The sequence below is a fragment of the Gorilla gorilla genome, chromosome 2, assembly GCF_029281585.2.
Source record: "Gorilla gorilla gorilla isolate KB3781 chromosome 2, NHGRI_mGorGor1-v2.1_pri, whole genome shotgun sequence".
NCBI lineage: Eukaryota > Metazoa > Chordata > Mammalia > Primates > Hominidae > Gorilla > Gorilla gorilla.
In genome coordinates this window covers 17,394,199-17,407,424 of record NC_086017.1, presented here as the reverse complement: position 1 = coordinate 17,407,424, position 13,226 = coordinate 17,394,199, and the positions used below count along the sequence as shown (strand labels likewise).

At 38.2% G+C, this 13,226-nt stretch overlaps 1 protein-coding gene and 1 long non-coding RNA gene across 5 annotated transcripts in view; one reads left to right on the top strand and one right to left on the bottom strand.

Moving 5' to 3' along the window:
- GRM7 (glutamate metabotropic receptor 7) overlaps positions 1-13,226 on the bottom strand; it is an 892,306-nt gene that overhangs the window by 148,680 nt on the left and 730,400 nt on the right. The window lies entirely within an intron of this gene.
- Positions 1-13,226, top strand: part of LOC134758028 (uncharacterized) — a 94,474-nt gene that overhangs the window by 21,031 nt on the left and 60,217 nt on the right. The gene's annotated exons all lie outside the window — the stretch shown is intronic.

Below are 13,226 nucleotides of genomic sequence, written 5' to 3'. Positions count from 1 at the left end.
GAAAGTGCCCAAACCCAGCAAACTGGATATAACCACATAATCACTGGAAAATAAGGCTATGAATATGGGGCCATTCTTTCACCATCTGCTACCTGATAAAACTGTACTTTAACGATACCAAAAGGAGAAATTTGGTGAGGCAATTGCCAGAAGCAATGTTCTCATCAAAATAGTATTTTAAATGCAAAAGTATTATTGTTGAGTCAGTGCTGTATAGAAGGATGCATTTGAAAAGATACTCTAACTAGCAAGAGCATTTCCATGCATGGAATATTGTTACATTATTGTGTAATTATGTGTGGGAGCCCCATTATCTTATCCATGGAAGAGGTTACCAGTCCACTCAGGTCTTCTCAGGTTTAAACTGTTCCTAGGCTGAGTACAAGGGTAGGGTTGGTGCTAGAATTCAGTTTCCCCATGTTTTCCAACACAAACTAGCTTCTCTCCAGCAGTGGACAAATGGCATATGCACAAGTCTGTTAAGGGTATGAAGGAAAGTGAAGGTTTCCCTGTTCCATATATATATTTCCTGAAGAAACTGTGGAAAAAGTATGAAGCTAGAGGAAGATGATGTTAATACTGCAAATAAAAATATGTAATCTTTACTGGCCACTTGTTAGGTACCAGACACTGTTTTGAGTACTTTACATGAAATTAATGTATTTGGGAGGATCAGCTTGATCCTTTTGAAATCTGTCAGATCATGTTGTGCCTCCATCCAGAATCCTTAAAGGCTTTGCATGTCGTCCAGTCTGATTCTGCACGCACTGGTGCCCTGCCACCTGTCCTCCAGGCTCATCTCCTACCATGCCCATCCTAGCTCACACTACTATTCTAGTCATTTCTCAAATAGCCTTGACATGCTTCTGCCTCAGCACTTGCTGGTCTCTCTACCTGGAATGCTCTTCTCTTAGATCTCCTCATGGTTTGCTTCTTTATGTCTTTGTTCAAAGGTTGTCTTCTCAGTGAGCCCTGCTCTGAGCCCCTATTCCTAATTGCAGACTGTATGCCCCATCCTGGTATTTCTTCTCTTATCTACTTTTTTTTTTTACATTTGCCACAGTCTGATATTCTCCTTATATTTCATTTATTCATTTAAAGTCTGTCTCTGTCCACTAGAATGCAGACTCAGGAATTTAACTCTTTTGCTTGCTCATGCCTTTTCTGCATACACAACAGTGGCTAGGATATAGCTACACACACACATATATATATATGCATATTTTAATATAGATACATACAGAATGAATTAACTCATTCAATCCTCATGAAAACCTTATGAGACAAATACTATTGTTAATCTCATTTTATAAACAAGGAAACTGAAACCCAGAAAGATCAAGTAATTTGTCCAGGGTAAAAGAATTGATCATTTTTATTGTCCGTATCCCAGAGCATTATGTGAGTCAGGTCCTGATAAGCAACTTTCTTTTTCCCTTTCTGGCTCTGGGACCTTAGAAAAGTGACTTAACTTTTGTAAGGCTCTATTTTCTACTCTGTAAATGGGGATGACATCAGTCCCTATTTAGAGTTTGGTGTGGCGTTTCAGAGAAGTAATCTATATGAAGTGTTTGGACTGGTGATTGATACACAGAGAATGTTCAACAATTGGTGTTCTGGACTCTGATTTGCACCATCATTTTTAACAATTCTAAGTACTATATTATGTAGAAGTTCTATAATGCACTGTCACCTCCCTTTTGTTAGCTACTTACATTCTGGTGAACATTCTGGTACCTCTATCTTTGAGGAAGTTTCTAATTTCTCCCCTTTCCAAAAATCCTAGAAATGGAACTACTGGGAGAAAAGTTATTCATATTCTAAAAGCTTTTGATATACAGCATAAAACTACCCTTCTTAAAAGATCTGATCAGTTTGGACATTCATTTGTAAAAGATAAGAATATTCGTTTTCCCACATCCTTACCATCACTGTGTATTACTGTATTTTTTCATCTTTACTGTTCTGAAGACTGAAAATTATATATGAGATTGGACATTTTAATATATTCATTCATAATCAATTTCAATAAATAACTTCAAAATCAATTCCTTCACTTTAGAAAGTCTTTTTTATGTTTAACAGTGGTTGGTCATCCTTGACTATTAGCTTTGTCTGCGCAATCTTCATGACATACTCCCTCAGCAAGATTGATCTCGCTCAAGGCTGTTCTTGCTATAAACCTACTTTCTTATTTTCACAGACGTTAGTGTACATGGCTCTCTCTAAACAATATATTGAGGGTAGAAACTGTATCATACTCCACAACAGATTCATTCATTCCTTCTTTCATTCTTCCATCCAATCCACAGGGATTTATTGAGCACTTACTAGGTACCAGTCACTGCTTAGAGCTCTAGGGATACAAAGTAGAACTAGAGACAGAGCAGGGCCTTACCTTTCAGGTACTTTCATTTTAATGAGGAGATACAGGTACACGTGAACAAACCAGTAAGTGACATAAGTTACTGAGGAATAGGAACAAACAGAATATGACTGGGGTGGAGCTCCCTTTAGCTGGGGTAGAGGAGAGTTAAGGAAGCCATGATATGTGTCTGTAGGCTGAGCTTCGAGTGGTGAGAAGAACACAGCATGGAAAGGTCTGCGTGACAGCCTCCTATAAAGAAGGCATATCCTGAACAAAGGTCCTGGGAAGGAAATGGCCCCGGGGTTTTCAGGAGCAGAAATACTACCACCAAGACCGAAGAAAAGTCAGCAAGGATGAGAAGAAATTGGAAATGAAGGTCAGAAAGCTAAGAAGGCAATAGATTATCTGAGGCAGGTCCGGCAAGCTTTACTGGTAAAGTTCCGGTTTATAAATATTTTTAGCTTTGCAGGTCATATAATCTCTGTCACAGCTATTCAACTCTGTCTTTGTAGCAATAAAAGCAACCATAGGCAGTACGTAGATGAATGGATGAGGCTGTGTTCCAATAAACCTTATTTATAAAAACAAGTTACTTATTGGACAGGTCCATGGGCTGTATTTTGTGATCTTGAGTTAAACCTCCTGGGCTCTAAGAAAGAGTCTGAATACTGTCCTAATTGTAATGGTGGCAGGAGGCAATGATAATAATAGTAACAATGAGAAGCTGCTGGAAGGTTTTTGAAAAAGCAAGTGATGGATCCTCACTGGTTGGGGGGTCACAGGTCATGTTACAGGTGCTTAAAATTGATTGTTAAATAACAGGGGGACATTCTGAACAAAAAGGAAATTATTTTAAAACTTGATCTCCTAGAATATCTAGCTCGGGGTGGTAGACACTGAAGGAATAAAGATAGTATCACTATAGGGAACCAAAACCTTTCTTAGTTGCTGTTTCAGTACATCTACTAGTCAGGTTTTTTTTAGACCTGTATGAAGGGAGGCCTTGGATCAAAAAAATCACTGTTGGTTATAAGTCAAACAATCAATTGGAACATAAAGCTGAATGGGAGCACACAGGCACATTAGAGAGACAATTTTCAATTTCAGGCATCAGAGGACTTGTTATAGACACTGGTGCTTCTGCATCAGCTAGACTGATTGTCAGTGTCACCATTAAGAAATCATTTCCTTACGTTTTCTTTTCCTAACAACTGCAGTGGGAAGCTGGATTTCTGTGGGAAAATCCAATGATGATTCCTTTCATTTCCCAAACCCCTTCATTATGATCTAAAACTCAATAAGCTTGCTTACCAATCATCCACACAGCTCTCAACCCTGGAATAATATGGGATGTCTCCTCTTACATGGCCATTTCTAGAGATTTCAGTCCAAGGACTGTGCCATTAACTTGCCTCTACTGTTTATTCACTGTTGCCATATTGTCAACAATGAAGCATCTTAAGATTCTGACCCCATTCCTAGTACACTGTAACTGGGTAATGTCCAAATTTAGAAACTAATACAAAGGTTCCAAGGCCTTATAAAACACTTATCCCTATGCAGTCCACTCAGTAAAGATTTAGGAAAAAAAGATCAGCATTTAAGTTGAACCTCAGTTTATGGCAGTAGAAACATCTATGTGGTTCTTTACTCCTCAGTTAATTTCTTTAAAAAAAAATGCACAAGGTACTTCCATACCTCAAGATCTACAACATGAAAATAAAAGATAATGATCTGATTGCTGGGTTAAAACCAAGGCTCCATTCATCTGGCATTTGGTGTAACACCAGGCAGCAGCCTTCACCTCATCAACAATGTAATTTGGCCATGATGCCTCAATCTAGTCACTTTGACAGGGAACTGGGAAGGTTACCAGAGAAACACAATGGAATTGATAGAATTGGAAGGCAGATTTCACCAGCCTAAATATCTGGCCTTGATGCTAAAACCCAATCATTACAATCTGATCTAGGGCTTTGGGTCTGTTAGCCAGAATCTCCCAGGTGTGAACAACTGACTCCTTATATATAAATCAAGCCTTTTTTGGAAACAATCTAAGTCCTTTGCAAGTGATAAATCACTAACGTGAGATCACATCAAAGTTGAAAGTGAGGATGAAGAGCCTGCAATACGAGAAGGAAAATGGGATGTTTTGCTTCAGTCATTCATTTGTCCACCAATAGATTTCTACCGATGACTTACTGAGTGTGAGTTTCCTCCTTCAGGTATATAGAGACATTGAGAGCTTCAAGGAAGTGCTAGTTTAGTGGCATGAACTTGTCTTTTACATTCCTTGCCACAGTATACCTTGCTCTATGATCTCTCTATTGACTATTTGTGACCCGTTATCTTCCCCAACACCATCACGTACATGAGACTTAGATGGGAAAATGTGGCTTTTGTTGAGTTGGGATATTCCACAGGAGTCCTCCTTGAAACCTGCAATTAGATACCTATTTATTTGAGGTTGCTCACTTCTCAATGCTTTATGACCTGAAAACTTTATGGCCAAACCCAGCCAGACCAACAGAGCCAAATGTGGTCCTGAGCTGAGTGGGTAGAGAGCAACCAAATGTATTATAAAAGGTAACAAGCTGAGCCATCTGAAGATGCATAACTCCACAGCAGGTGGCATGTGCCCTGAACTCTTACGCCCCAAGTGCCAGTCATTTGAGGATAGCTTTATTCATTAGGAACTGCTTGCAGTTCAACAGCCAGAGATCCATTATACTCAGAAGAAACTAGTGTTGCAGTAACGTAGTAAGAATATACCAAAACAAGGAAGGCTGTATATGGGCAGTATTTCTAGTATACGGATACTCTTCAACAACAATTCTTATGATTACCCATAATATACATCCATTATTATGGTGTTGCAGTCTCATTCCAATGTCTCAAGCTTTACTTGGGGAGGGAGGGTATAGACTGAAGCTAGTGTTCAAGTTTCCACCCCACCAAACATCCCATGAAGCAGAGATGGGAGGAGAATCATATGCTGAGTTCTCATCTAACTCTTTCACTGGCCTCTTTCTGAAGGGGGAAGTAAAGGTACTATAGGTGACTGCCAGCTCTGATCCAACTTTTGCTCTAAGGGATTCTTCTCATTCTTCTGCACCTTCAGGTTGTGTGCTAACCTGGGTCTAAAAATATGAGCATTAGGAAAGTCCATTTAAATCACGACTGGTAGCCAGTGCCTATCTTCCCAGGGTAAAATTTCACATCTTAACTGTCATGCAATCCATTACTTATTAGCAATGAGTAATTTTTTAAAGCATAAGCCCAAGCGTGTCACACCACTATCCTATAAACCATTGAAACACTTCTCTCCTTGTTTAAAAAACAAAGTCCATGCTCCTTAATAGGGCACACAGGGCCTTCTGGGGCTTTGCCTCTACCCGTCTCTCCAGTGTCAGCTCTTATAGTCCCGCTAATTTATACTACAGCCTCTCCTGACAGTTCCCCCAGATATGTGACTATTTTACCTTCTGGGGACCCTCCTGCCAATGCCCAGGTAGACATATTTTGCTAAGAGGAACCTAGGGTAGAAGAATAAAGTTATCCTTTACTGAGCATTTACCATGTGGTAGAGAGTGTTTAAAGAGCTTTACATACTCTAATTTGCACAATTCTAATATCATTACAAATATATTTCTAGGTTCAGTACTGTGCAAATAGGCCAGTTGGCATAAGGCCGCTTAATGATTACATTTCAAGAAAAAAAGAGGAAGAGGGGAGAAAGAGAAGGGTTTCTGTAAAAAGCAATTTCTAATGGGTTTATGGAGATATAATTAATATATAATAAACTATTCATGTTGAAGTATGCAAATTGATCAATTTTGACTTATATATATCTGTGAATCCACCTCCACAATCAGGAGAGTGAACACATATTACCCCCCAAATTTTCTCATGCCTCGTTGTAATTCTTCAGCCCTTCCCTGCTTATTCACAGCCAACAACTTACTTTTCTGTCACTATAGGTTAATTTGGATATTTAAAAATTGATATAAATTGAATCATACCGTATATATTCTTTTATGTCTGGAGCCTTTTAATCAGCATTATTTTGAGATTTATCCATGCTGCTCAATGCATCAATGGTCCATTGCGGTTTTTTTGAGACAGAGTCTGGTTCTGTTGCCCAGGCTGGAGTGCAGTGGTGCAATCCTGGCCCACTGCAACCTCTGCCTCCTGGGTTCAAGCACTTCTCGTGCCTCCACCTCCCAAGTAGCTGGGTTTACAGATGCACACCACCATGCCTGGCTAATTCTTGTATTTTAGGTAGAGACAGGATTTCACCATGTTGGCCAAGCTGGTCTCGAACTCCTGACCTCAACTGATCCACCCACCTCAGCCTCCCGAAGTGCTGGAATTACAGGCGTGAGCCACTGCACCCAGCCTGGTCCATTGCTTTTTACTGCAGAGTAATATTCCATTTTGTGGATAAACCCACCCCAGTTTGTTTATCCATTTACCTTTTCAGGAACACTTGGGTTGTTTTCAGGGTGGGGCTATTAGAAATAAAGCTACAAAAAAAAAAAAAACCCCTCATGTACAAGTCTTTACATGAATACACTATTTCCTTTCTCTTGGGTAAAATATATAAGACGAATGGCGGGAGCAGTATGCTAGGTATATGTTTAATTTTTAAAATACCTGCCAAGCTGTTTTCCAAAGCAGTTGTACCATGTTTTATATTCCCACTGGCAGTATATGAGTGTTCTAGTTGTTCTTTATCCTCATTAGCATCTTGCATCATCAGTCTTTTAAGTTTGTATGCTGAGCAATTTAAATATTTTCTCTTAAACCTAGAGGTAGGAATAATTAGACCCATGGTGAAGACGAAAGAAGTGAAGACCAAATAAGTTAAGTGATACATCCAGAATGTACAATGATTAGGCTCAAAGCAGTATAGGATGGTGGAGTAGAAGAAAATGCCCAAATAAACCAGCTTCTAGGACCAGAAGAAAAGAGGGTAAATGAAGTTGGAAAGAATTCACAATTGGGCCAGTATTGTGACCTATAGTCTATGGAGCTGAGAATTTGGCAGTCCCCTGACTGCCCATCAGCACACCACGCTCTGTTATGGTTTCCTGTGCTTTGAGAAAGATTCTTTCTGAAAATGAGAGATGGTCTCTGATGCTTTGAGAAAAGCTAGGGAACAGAGATGTGTCAGTTTATCCTAGTTTGAGGCCTGGGTCCCTGTGGCTGTGTCTCTTAGTGGCTGAGATCTCAAAGTGCAAGACACCTATGGGGAAAAGTGAGCTCCAGGGAGCTCTCCACGGGAGGTGGCAGGAAGATTCAAAATCTGTTGTTGAGTCTTCCCTTTTAGCAGGAATTTCTCTTTCTGAGTATCACTCTGTTCAAACTTTCAGTGATTAAAGCCTTTCTTTTAATGTAGTAAGCTATTCCCTTATTAGTTTTAGCTCAGTTCAGTTTTATACAGGCCCTTGATATTTACCTGATAAAGTAGCTATCCTAGCTAAAGCAAGGGTCTAAGATGGTTGAGACTCCAATTATCCTAGGTGACTGCATATGAAATTAGCTGATTCATTACAGCAGGAAGAAAAATGACTGCACCATCCCAAGCCACTGGCTAACACCAGCCTTGCAAACAGCTGGTTTCTGACAGCTGTTTAGAGAGAAACTCAGTTATCACCAAGGTCACAGCAGGCAACAGAAAGGAAATAGTTTCATAGGCTTCTGATAGGAACATGAACAGACAAAACCAAACAGCAGAAGCAAGACCTCAACAACCAGTATGAGCTCCTGTCACAGCATGAGTGCACAAATGGCATCAGCAAAAACTATGCACTGGGACACCTCTCTCTCCTGTGTTCCAAAGCAAGGTGAAAGTTCTTACTAAGCATGCTAGAAGAGAAAATATGGAGTTTTGTTTTAAAATACGTTTGGGTATGTGTGTAAATGTGTGTATGTTTATATGGCTGGAAGTTACCACCAGATGATTGGACAATGATTGTCTTTAGGGTGTGGGATAATGAGAGTTCTCTTTCTTTGCTTAGTTGTTGTTGATAAAAAAGATTAAATAGTCGGCAATGTTATTTTCTAAATTAAACAAATTTTGAAAATTGTATTTCTATTGAAATAACAAAACAACATAACACAAAATAAAAGATAAAGCTTACTCTACTCGCATATTTTCTTAATGCTTAAAACGTCCAAAATAGCTTTCAAACCTGCTCCATCTTTTCCAGTCCCTTAAGCTTTCTTCAAACCAGTGCCATCTTTTGTCAAATTATTATAATACTCAACTAGTTTTCTTACCTCTAGCTGCTTTTCACACTCAAGCACTATTTCCAAAATTCCCATTTCAAAATACCCTATGCTCACATTTCTCCCACATTTAGAAACTTCTGCTGACTCTTCATAGGTTCAAGGAGAAAATTCAAACAAAGCCCTTCACAATTTGGCTTTGCTGCTTTTTGCCGTATCTTTGCCTCTGCTATAGAGTCCAGCCCTACAAAATGAGAGGGTGGTGGCATTGCATTAAAGGAAAGACCATGCAGAATTCAACAGGCACATAAGTCAATATTTCCTCTTAAGGTAGAACAGGCATTTCAGCTTACAAGCTACAATATTTCAAGTTAACTTGACCCACTATATGGAAAAGATGTGACTCTTGCCAAAAGTTAATTTGGAATTCACATTGTTCGAAAATTTGCAGATAGAATGAGGTTTCATTAATTCTGATTATACTCTCACATTTTACAAGAGTCAAATTTGTGTAAGTGCAATCTGTCTCTTCTCTATGTGCTATGTGTTGAAAACACTGTCCCTCACTTTTTAACATGTAATATAATTTCTTACTACATTGTCATGCCACTTTTTCTGCCTCTAAATTTCAGTCCACTTGTCATATTTTCTGTGAAGCTTAAGTGGAAGCTCCTTCTGCATGTGCCTGTCCTTCATTCTTTATGCTACAACTATCATATTTCTCACACTTATTCAATGTTTGTTTGAAGACCTACATTGACCATTAGTGTATGAGTTCCTAATGGAAAAGAACACTGTTTTATCTCTGCATCACAGTCCTTAACAGAGTACCAAGGGCACAGTACACGCATTGTAAGTTTAATTACTGAAAGACCATGAGAAAATTTTAAACAAATAGCACAGAAGCATAAACTAATATATAGCTTCCTAAGAGAACCAGGGCTGCTCCTTGCTGTATGGCATTTGGCAATTTAACAAAAAAGATTTGTAATCGGAGACAAAACCAACAAGAATTTAAGCACACCCCAATTCCCTGACTATTCTTTAAGTCGATTAATCTTTACGAAAACTATCATTGGTTTTCACACAACGACAGCAAACAGCTGAATGGGAAGAGGTATCAAGAATCCAAAACTAAATCAGAAATAGCAATGGATTTCAAATTCATTCCAGTTCTGATGTGTTAATAGTCCTTGCTTTAAAACTGTATTGAAAAAGATTTCAAGACTATACCAGAGTACAGAGAGAGTGTGTCATAATTGATTAGTGATGTCTGCCTTGGGCATGGATGGAGAAATATTTATCTACCTGCCAAATTTTCTGATCCCTCTATTAGTTCTAGGCAGATTTTACTTTGTGTTCAGATTCTGAGGGCTATCTGTTACATGCAGAAGATCAAAAGTTCTTGGTCGATATTCTCAGCCCCACAAAAATACCGCTGGGGAGCACCACTGTCTACCTATTCTATTGCTATCTCTGGTCCCAAGACCAGGGACTTGATCCTGACTTTTTAGTGGTCTCTGGCCCAAGCCTTGGGACTGATGCTTCATTTAGACATTCTAATCCTTGACTTTGTCTTTGTGGATTAGTGTCTTTCTGATCTCCTGGTTCCTTGATTTCTGGACCTCCCCTTTGCTTGAAATGGGAGTTAATTGATTCCCAACGGTTCTGAAGTTAAGAATCAAGTAAATATTTACAGGATGTCTTCTGTAAATGGGAAGAAAGTAGTAAGGCTTTTAAAAAGTATGGTTGGCATCGTGTCCACTGGCATTTTTCCAGCAAACTTGAAAAGTGAATAGTTCTATGCCGCATTCCAGACCTGTTGAACCAGTAGGGGATTATAGGGTTGGGGAGACATGCAATAATTTGTTAAATTCCTCAGGGGATGATCATGAACACAATTTGAAGAACCACTGAGGTAAGAATCCTGAACTGGCTCAAAGTTTGCCAATAGTTGCCCCAATTCGGTCATTTAGTGACCGAAGGCTCCCGTGGAAATCAAATTACTTAAGTTTTGTAATATACCCTCATTCTGTTATAATATGCACATAAAAGTGGCCCGTGGGTGCCATTTTAGAGGACACAATTCTTTCTTCAAGCCACTTTCCTTTTTAGCAATTTTCTCTGCCCTTCAATTGCCTCAATCTTTTTCTTTTTCCTCTTCTCACGGTCCTCCTATCTAAACAAACACACTTATACACAAAGGAAGACCTTTGAGAACTTATGATCCCATTCCTTGTGTATCAAGATCATTTTCCCTTTGTAGAGTCACATTGCACAAAGCATGTCTCCCTGCCTGTGTATAAAGATATGTTAACTTACGTAGAAAACTCTTTAGGCAATAACTGGCTACAAAGCTCTAGATGAACATATCACCTATAGAATTTTTCAGATTTTGACCGGGTAGCCTGTATGTTCCCTACCTGAGGCATACTTCTTTTCCTAGATGTGCAACTCTCTGAATAGACACAACCACAAGGCAAGCTTTTGCTTTTTATAGAAAACATTCTAGTCTTCAGCAGATAGTGCCAGAACAAAATAATGGGATATTATCACATCAAACTGGGCCAGCCAGCTTCTACTGTGCTATTGATGTACCAGTTTTAGTGTGTTCTTGCATCATTACATCACCTAAATATAATTCTTGAAGCTAGAATCATTCTCTTGTGGTTAAAGTTCACCACTTCCATCCCTGGCCACATGGCAAGATGCTCATTCTAGAAGTCATGGGATTAACAATGATAAAACAAGATAGCAGTGGTCTCCCATATCCTCCTTAACAAAAGCAAAAACAAACTTCATGGGGGTTAATATTTTGCAAAAAAAAAAAATAGGGAAAAGAATACTGCTGTCTCTTTATGTTGTGCTTATGAATTTGACAGAAATTTTTACAGATATTCCTAGCATACTCAATATAAATTCAATTTCTTGAAACAGTAAATTGTTATTACTGAACTCACTGCCTAATCTTATTTTTCCTGTTATAATATAATTCTTTGATTTAAAACACTTAAACAGTTAGAGCTAAACAAAAATGAAAAAGTTGTGATTCTGTAGGCTGCTGGCTTGGCAAAAGTCCCTTCTGATGTGATCTCTTTGTTACATTTGATAATTGGCCACTTTCCACATTTTAAATGCTATAGTTTCATGTATACATGCTGGTATTTTCTCATTGGTTGTTCATGCTTCTCTAGCCATATGCCTATAAGTGGATGTGCATTTTCATGTAATAATTTACTGTTCCCATTTGGCAATTTTGTGCCTTTAATTGTGTCAATCAACCACGTAAAACTTCATAACCTATTGAGAATACACAAAGAAAATTATGTGCCTTCTAAAACTCTGGTATAAAAAGCACACTGCTTGAAAGCTTAAATTTCCCCACACTCCAATTCTACCAACACATTGTTCTCTAGAACAACTAGAATTCAATTCCTGAAACCTTGTTTCAATTTCAGGTTTTTAAATGAATGCATAAATTATACCTGTGACCTTATTGAAAAGATCCATAATCATGACTAGAAATGAAAAATGAAATGGTAGAGACATATATTGTCAAATAGGCATTACAATCAGGCTCATCTATAAAACCATTATAATTATTTTTCCTTTTTATGTTCCTCAAGAATAAACTTACGGGAAAGGTTTTAATGTCTTTAACCTGTTGCATGAGGTAGTGAGTTGTTTTAATAACAAAATAATTATTATCTCCATAGGCTTTTAAGATACTCATCATTCCCTATAAAAAGTTCAATAGTTATCAACTTACGAGCACATATTTGGGGATTTTCTTTTTCTTCTCTCTATTGTATTTTACCACTCTAACTCATATTTTACTATTCCCTTGGCCCAGGAATACACAGAAGAAATAAAATGATATTCAAGTTGGTTTCACAGACAGTAAACATAGATTATGAAATTGAAACATGCTATGCTTATTGAGCGTATATTTTAGAAGAACTTTCTCTAAAATACTTTATGACTAAAACCATAATCTGGAACCATTCATTCTCCTTGGTTTTAGAATTCTGTGTGGTTTCATGAAATATTTACTTTTTTAAAAACACGGTTCAAAATTATAGCCCCTGTGAATTACACAATTTAGGTAAAATACATCTTTTCAGCTGGAAAACTAGATGCCATTAATCCTTTGTATGATTATTGGAGAACAGAGGTAACAAAGAAAAACTAGAGTAATCTAATTCCTGGATACATAGGCTGTTGTAAATTTTTAGACATTCTAAATCAATCCCTGTTCTTCCCATTTGAGTCCCTGAATGTTTCAGAGATTTGTCCAAAGTTACGTGGAATCAGACTAGACCTCCAATGTCCTGACATCTAATCAAGCTATCCCTAAGCCCTCTTTGCAGAGTATGTCAGTTAGAACTCTAGATCACAGTTGTACTGACCTGCCAGAGCTGCCTACATCCAGTGAAAGACACCATATCTTATCAGTATCAATATATTAGGGTTGATATTACATGAAACTATAGCCACGTGGGTGAGTATAGGAGTCAGATGTATAAGAATCATGTCTAGAATCAACACCGTAGAATTGTCTAAATCAAAGATTCACAAGACTTATAACTACCTGGAAGGTGCATGTGAACTAGCAAATATGTTG